General features: G+C 41.4%; 1 long non-coding RNA gene across 1 annotated transcript; it reads left to right on the top strand.

Annotated features, from left to right (window-relative positions):
* The first annotated feature begins 1,284 nt into the window (after positions 1-1,284).
* LOC123180850 (uncharacterized) lies at positions 1,285-5,647 on the top strand. The gene is made up of 3 exons (XR_006491326.1): positions 1,285-2,995; positions 3,081-4,458; positions 5,427-5,647. It is a non-coding gene; the product is annotated as an uncharacterized lncRNA (long non-coding RNA).
* Positions 5,648-8,440: the final 2,793 nt, after the last annotated feature.

The following is an 8,440-nucleotide window of genomic DNA, read 5'->3' on the forward strand; positions in this document are numbered from 1 at the left end:
CTCCAATTAGGCATGAAACAAAAAGAGGTGAAGTACTTTTGTTTTGTATGGCATAAATAAATTATTGCATAACTTTTATCATAAATCACCTTAAATAAATACGCATATGCAATATTTGTGATCATATCCAATGTAGTCATGTCCTCATCATCCTTCCCTTCTTGAAAACAAAGATGTCCTCGGCGTTACTTCATCTGAAACGTGGCTAAAAATGAGACAAGGTGTACATGTTGTATATGTATATGTCATCCATTTTTTTACTTCCCTCAATTTTTGCACACGCGACACATTTATACGTGAGTAACTTTCATATATCGTGAAATATAAAGCTAAAATAGTATCACAAGAAGTAAAATATTGCAACTCAGTTTGCACATACAAATCAAGCTCTTATTCATATCAAATTGACAATGCTCATCATTAAACCATCCCAACATTGGTGAATAATTTTTAAATATTTCAGAATTACATGCTACAAGATGCTTAAATAAACAAACATGCAACAACTCATTTGAGAGCAACATCACCAAGATTAGAGGTCATATAAAAGTGATTAAACATTGGCACAATTATTTTCAAACATATTTGATCCAAATCTAATTTATTCCCTGACCACATGGTTCTTTCATAGTTAATTTAATGGGTGCACTCGACATTGTTGATATTCTAGTTGTTTGATTACATGGCAAAGTCAAATCATCAAATAGTCCTCTAAAATAGGTGGTGTGATCGAAGTAGTGGGTAGCTCATCACATGGTGAGTTTAAATTGACAAGGCATTCATCATACTCATTTGGAGGTGGAAGATTAGTACCTTTGTCATTACCTCTTATGATCAATTCAGATGATGTAGGCACTCTCGGTGGTGATGTGATATGGTGGAGGTGATGTAGTCCTCACAACAACGGATGTGGTTGTCATAGTACGCCTAGTAGTTGAAGGAATAAGTGTATCAACTCTTGCAATGTGCATGGTGCGCTTGTTCTCCTTGTGGGTAACACGTCGTTTCATATCCTGTTCAACTTTGTGATCAACACATTTCATATACATCTTTTGGTACTCAAATATGCGGTTTATTGAGTTATATTAATTCATTTCTTGCTATGAATTGTTGAATTTGTGAATGATAATCATATAATGGGGTCATTTACTACCCAGTGGTTTGTTTTGCAAAAAGGCAAAAAGGCCCAAAATCCTTCTATAAATAATTGAGAGCGTCAAGTGGTCACTGTTGCTGTAATAGATGGAGAGATCCGAGCGTCAAGGAAAGAAGTAACCAAGGGCCAAATGAAAGACGAAGGGACCTGAGTTGATAGAAGAATATAGCTCCAGGAGCATACTAGAGAAGAGAAGGTATGTTCTTGCAAAGAAAGAAGGAAGTAGGAGGGCCAATGGAAGATGTGATCGACGGGATCAAATCCCTAGCGCTCTCAATTCCCAAAATCAGGTCTGGCATCTCCATCTCCTCTCTCCCCCGCCTCCTTCTCCACCTCCGGCCGCCGTCGCGGCCAGGCCGGCGTGGCTGCGCGCCATCACGCCATCACCAGCATCCACCAGCGCCACCAGCAACTCCCCACGCCTCCACCAGCGCCACCAGCAACTCCCCAAGCCTCCACCAGCGCCGCCCCCACCAGTGTTGCCAGCTGCCAGCGCCCATCTCGCGCGCCCCTTCGGACACGGGCGCGGCGGTGTCTGGCTGCCCGCACGACCCAGCACCAGCGCCTCCGCACACCATCCATCCATTCGATGCACTGCAACCCATCCACCATCACTACCACGAGCCCCTTGCTGCACCTCACGCCACCAATCTAAATCTCTTCTTCCAAATCTTGCTATTGTTCTTCCAAATCTTGCTGCTATTCATCATTGGTACTGCCCGCAGTTCTCTTCTCTCCAACCTTCATCTCCTCACACCCACGCTCCTGCTCCTTCTCTCTTTCTCTCCCTGCCGCCCCACTGCTGCTCCTCTTCTCTCTCAATGATTGTTGCTGCTGATGCCCGCAACCTCCTGTTGCTGCTCCTTCCACGCCCAAGCTGCTGCTCTTCTCTCAACCCCACGTTGCTGCTCCATCTCTCTACTTCCTTTGCTCCCCTTCTTCTTCTCTGAACTCAAACTGCTGTCGCGTCTCTTCTCTCTTTAATTCTTGCAAATTTCTGTAAAGGTGAACCTTGTGTACTGTTCTAAACACCCAATTTGTGCTTATTTTATGTATGTATCAGTGTCTGCAATATATGTGAAACTGTGAGTTGTTGAGCCGATCATTTCCGAGTAGACTTGTACTGTCATATATTGTGAGTCATATATATTTATAAATTCGTGAGTGTGGTTAATTCTAGTAACTGTGGTGTTGCATATTTGTGGATCTCATGTACATGTTTTAACCTATGAATTCCATTGCTATAGAACTCAATGCTGCTCTACATCATCTTAAATGTCCTTTTGTGAAATCCTGTACTATAATGTTTTTGCCCCTTATCCTTTAGGCTTGCCTGTGTTAGTATTTTAATTTCTTAAGCAAAACGAAAATACCAAAAAGACGATGATTGAAATCTCAACCTTCCTATGCTTGTTTGTTTTTCTTTGTCGACAATTTTCCAAAATGATAGTTTAGGTTTATTTCCCTGTAATCATCACTTGAATTGTGTTAACTAGATTTAGCCGAGTATAGTTGCTATTGCCTAGTCCCTGTGGAGAACTTCAACAACCCACTGTTTGGACGTAAACCTCACTGTATTTACAACTGATCATTTTGGCGCCATTGCTGGGGATTAGCGTCGAGCGATTGTGTTAGGCTATATATAGATTAGGTTTTTCTTGTTTTATTTTTGTGACATTTATATGTGATATATATCTAACCCCTAACCACTGTTCTAGTTATTTTCTCTTTCTTTTCTTGTTCGTTTTGTAGGTTGGACTGTCTTCTTGGAAATGGCATTCTACTTAGATCATTATGTTTATGTGAGAAATAGCATGGAAAGTGTTCAAGACATGATAAGTAAGATTTCCCATCAATTAGTCATGATACTTATCCTAGAGGCCATCCTTATGTTGATCCTACATGCCATATTTGTGGATTTCAGGGCCATTCACATGCTCATTGTCAGCGTGGTTACTCTCACCCTCCAGGTTGTTTTGGCATGAGCTTCGCTCAAGAGCATAACTCATACCAAAACAATTACTCACATGGGTGGTCTGAAAACCTGAATATGTCATATAGGAGCAACAACCCTGAGATCTCATCATTTGCCTCTAGTTATCCAATGCAGGGATTTAGGTATGAAGAGGAGAGCAACAATTATGCACCACAATTATTCAGCTCCTATTCATGTACCTCAACACTTAGAGATATGCCCGTTGGAGTTAAATGGTCCTCCATTTGGTCAACGAATTACTCCAGCACCAAATGAGGCGTTAGAGCAATCTCATGTGCAAGTGCCCACACAAGATGAGTTCGCTGACATAGAACACATTTGAGTCTCGAGTTCACTTGGAGTGCTAAGGATGATCCTATTAGGAAGGTTATACTAGAGAAAATGAAGAAGATTAAGAGTGGAAAAGAGCTAGTGGAAGAAGTAAGGAAGATAGAGAAGAATATGAATGTTGGAAGTACTATCTCATCACTACTCGAGCTGAGTGTTTTCTGGGATTCCCCTTGATACATGTGAGGTTCCAACACCGTCACATCCAGCTGAGCAAGATAGCAAGAGCCCAGAGGAAGAAAGACCTCAGATTGAAGAATAAATACTCGAAGACAAGGAACAAGATGATCCAGAGCTGGAATTCCCAAGTGATGAAGATGAAGACAAAAGATCTACTACTCTTGAAGAAGTAAAAGAAGTTGTTGTAGTTGAAGATGAAGAATTAGAGATTCAATTGCCTATCATCATTCAAGAGTGTGATATTGCAGGTTTATCTAATCCTCTTGATGACATGCGTCCGTATAATCTATTTGCTACTACCTTGCATTACATGATACCATCACTTAAGATTGATTTGAAAGCTCATTTGCTTGGATATGATGATACATACACTGTTGGTGGCATTGCTCTCATTTATGATGATGACATTTATTCTCCTCATGCTAGACCTATGCTTAATGATAAATATCATCCTCATGTTAGTATTGAGCTTGCTGATTCCTATCATACTCGTCATGTTCTATATTCCTATGCTTATGTAATTGGATACTCGATTGACGACTTAGAGGGCTTCGACCATATCACTTGTAGTCGTTGTTTGCGTGAGTCATATTTCAGGTTTTTGCTTGTGCACGAATCAATAGATGCTGACTAGGTTCGAGGTGACATCGCTTGGGATCCCAGTGGAGTTAGAGCATGGCGATGAGAAGCAGTGGGGCACACATATGGAAGAGTGAAGCTGGAGCTTGCATGTAGAAGCAAAAGGAGAAGAGCTACAGTTCATAGAGTGATTGTGCGAGACCTACATCATATAAGTCGGGTGAGCTGATTCATGACCCCAGTCTGAATACCATCATACATTATACATGCTGTAGTCAATTGCTATTTGGGTTGCTTGAGCAAGTTATTAAATGTTATCATACTGAATTTTACCCATGGCATATTGAGCTTGATGTGAATTAGTGTACAATGATTTCTGAATGCCTTGTAAACTAGCGGATCTACACAATGCCTGCTTTGCTGAGTGTGAACTATTAGTTTTGAGTGCTCAAATCCCTAGTACACTAGAAAACTGTCATTTTCTGCATTTACTATGGTACACCTAGACCACCATGTTTAGATGCTGAATTTGTGCCAAGTTTGTTCCCACTCAGAGCAATCACTTAACCACTATGGATTAGCATGCTATGTTCCCTTGATCGGTAGTATGTGAACCAGACATGGAGTGCTGACCTCTCTATTAAGCCTAGGTCGGGTTGCGGCATATTGTTTGGCCGAGGCCGGGCATGATCCAGGAAAGTGTGTTCGGCCAGAGTTAATCAAGTGTGATGGGTAAGTTGATGCACCCCTGCAGGGAAGAAAACATCTATCGATAGCCCGTCCTACGGTAACGGACACTTGGAGTTGTATCCCGATCGATACAACTAGAACTGGATACTTGAGGTGATAACTGGATAGTATGGCTCTGCGATTGCTTTCTCGCAGGGAGTCGAGAAAGGATCTCTCGCCGAGGTTGATAACACTACTACTACTTTACTTTATGCTATTCTGTACTCTTCTGAATGCTGCAAGATGCTTGGAGCTGCTTGAAGATGCTAGTCTTCGATAGGCTAGGCTTTCCCCTTCTCTTCTGGCATTCTGCAGTTCAGTCCACAGATACAACCCATTTCATTGATACCGATGCATATGTAGTGTAGATCCTTGTTTGCGAGTACTTTGGATGAGTACTCACGGTTGCTTTGCTTCCCCTTTTCCCTCTTTCTTCTTCTTTCCGGTTGCTGCAACCAGATGTCGGAGCCCAGGAGCCAGATGCCACCGTCGATGCCTACTACTACGTGGAGACCGCCGACGATCAGGAGTAGTTAGGAGGCTCCTAAGCAGGAGGCCTTGCCTTTTCGATCAATGTTGCTTTTGTGCTAGCCTTCTTAAGGCAAACTTGTCTAACTTATGTCTGTACTCAGATATTGTTGCTTCCGCTGACTCTTGTGTATTCGAGCTTATGTATTCGAGCCCTCGAGGCCCCTGGCTTGTAATATAAAGCTTGTATTATTTTAATTTGTGTCTAGAGTTGTATTGTGATATCTTCCCGTGAGTCCTTAATCTTGATCGTACACATTTGCGTGTATGATTAGTGTACGATTGAATCAAGGGCGTCACATTGGTGAATTGCTATGATTGGTTTAATTTTTGTGTGGTTATGTTGTGTCCTTTGGTGCCCATCATATGAGCAAGCATGTGGCTCACACCATACGGTTAGTTGTATGTTTATAGGACTATGCATTGGAGGGCAAGAGTGACGGAAGCTTCTTCCTAAACATAGAAATTGATGCATACGAGATTGAAGGGGGACCAATATATATCTTAATGCTATGGTTGGGTTTTAACTTAATGAAATATAATAGTTGCGGATGCTTGCTAATAGTTCCAATCATAAGTGTATAGAATTCCAAGTAAGGGATGACATGCTAGCAGTGGCCTCTCCCATATAAGAACTTGCTATCGGTCTAGTAACACAGTCAATTGCTTAGGGACAATTCCGCAAATCCTACCACTACTAATCCACACTCGCTATACTAATTTAATTGTACTTCAATTAGAACAATACCTACATTTTTATTTTTACGTTCTGTATTTCTTGCAAATGTATCCTACCATACCTACAAAGTACCTCTAGTTTTATTCTTATTCTAGGTAAAGCAAATGTTAAGTGTGCATAGAGTTGTATCGGTGGTCAATAGAACTTGAGGGAATATTTGTTCTACCTTTAGCTCCTTATTGAGTTCTACACTCTTATTTATCGACAAATGCTACAAATGGCCCCCCATACTTATGGGTTATCAAGACCTTTTTCTAGCGCTGTTGCCGGTGAGCAATAGCGTGGGGTGAATATTCTCGTGTGTGCTTGTTTGCTTTATCACTAAGTAGATTTTATTTTCTGTCCTAAGTTGTTCTCTATCTTTAGTTATGGATATGGAACACGAAATACCAAAAAAAAATTAGTTGTACTTGCTACTCATGGAGATGGGGAACCTCCTAAAACCCTCGATGCTCGTTATGTGAAAATATTAAACACTACTTTGATAATCCTGAGGAAACCCCATTCAACTTGATAATGGGAGACACGTTGGATCAATGTGAATACTTTAGAGATTATCGCATGACACAAAAAGGGAAACTGTTATGGGATCAAATTGAAATGTTGCAATGGTATGCTTGGAATTTATGCTCGAGATATGATTATAATTGTTTCTCTAGGATGAAGGTTCGACACTGAAAGGGCATGTAGCCCCTAAGTGTGGTTTTGGTAATTGAATGACAATCTCTATGGACTAATGTTTTCAGTGAGATATATTTGAAGGTTTTGTCCATAGATGGTGCCTCAAGGATATTGGATGGAATCAAGGATGAAGTCCATATATATGAAGATAATGCCTCAAGGATATTGGATGGAATCAAGGATGAAGTCCATATAGATGAAGTTATATTTGCTCTAAGCTTTGGTATTAAATGACAATTCCTATGGAGCATCAAGTGCATTGGATCTTATATGAAGATATGTTCCATAGTGATGCTTGAAGTTCTTTGGGTTGTTATGTGAAGATTGCCATCAAAGCATCCGAAGAAGTCCTCATGGTATCCCTCTCTGGATACCCCATGCACACGGGCTTATACCGTGCGCACGGGGTCGAGTGTCAACTCTCTGGATACCCCGTGCTCACGGGGCCTAGGTGTTGGCTCTCGAGATTCCATATCCAGCGAGGTTTCAAGTTGGTCTTCTGAGGATCAAGGCTTGAGAGAATAATCAAAGAGAAGAATTCGAGTTATGGTTTCAAGACAAGATCATGGTGAGCTCATGTGTTGGGTTTCGGTTGATCAAGCCTTGAAGCAAGCAACTAGAGTGAAGAATTCATTATGCCTCTCAAGACAAGATCATGTTGATCAAGTCTTGAAGCAAGCAACTAGAGTGACGAATTCATTATGCCTCTCAAGAGTTTGGGATGGAGTTTTTAGAAGGGCAAGTGGTGACCAAGATGATATTCATAGTGGAACTTGATATGGTCATGAAAGAGTCTTTGGTGATATTGTCTTGAAGCAATGAAGTGAAATGAAGAGTTCATTGTGGCTTTCAAGAAACCAAGATGGAGCTTGAAGTAAAGATGTTGGTTGACCAAGATGAAGCTCGAAGAGTATATCTAAGTGGTCAACTCACAAAGCACAAACAATGTACCACGTGAGATCAAGTGATCTAGTGGTATGGTAAGTAATTGTGAATTGTGCTTTGTTACCTAACCCATGCTATATGTTTGTTATGTCTATGTGGGTTAGGTGTTTCTCATAGGCTTGCATCAAAAGGAAAGATCTCGTGTAGCCTATGTGTGGATGACATCAAGTGGTGATGGTCATCGGATTCGAGGAGTCCAAGTGCAAGATGAGATGACATCAAGTGGTGATGGTCATCGAGTTCGGGGAGTCCAGGTGCAAGATGAGAAGCCGGAGGTTATATGCTTTGAAGCTTGCGGTCCACATCATGATAATGTGCATGTGAAGATGGGCTTGAGATAAGGCTTCCCTCATTGCATCATGAGGAAGCAATTCGAGTATCTTCACCAAGTGGTCGTGGACAAGAAAGGGATTCCAACTTGAGGCAAGCATTAAAGTCATCATCAAGCTCAAGTTGAATGTGCAAGGCAAAGGTATACCTTAGCTAGGTTTTCCTAGTTTTGCCGGTCTCATAGTGCTTGGTGGGAGACCGGATTATAGGTTTGATAGCCGTACTATCAAGAGGGACTCTCGGGCAAGTA

This window comes from Triticum aestivum, chromosome 1D (assembly GCF_018294505.1).
Source record: "Triticum aestivum cultivar Chinese Spring chromosome 1D, IWGSC CS RefSeq v2.1, whole genome shotgun sequence".
Taxonomy (NCBI): Eukaryota; Viridiplantae; Streptophyta; class Magnoliopsida; order Poales; family Poaceae; genus Triticum; species Triticum aestivum.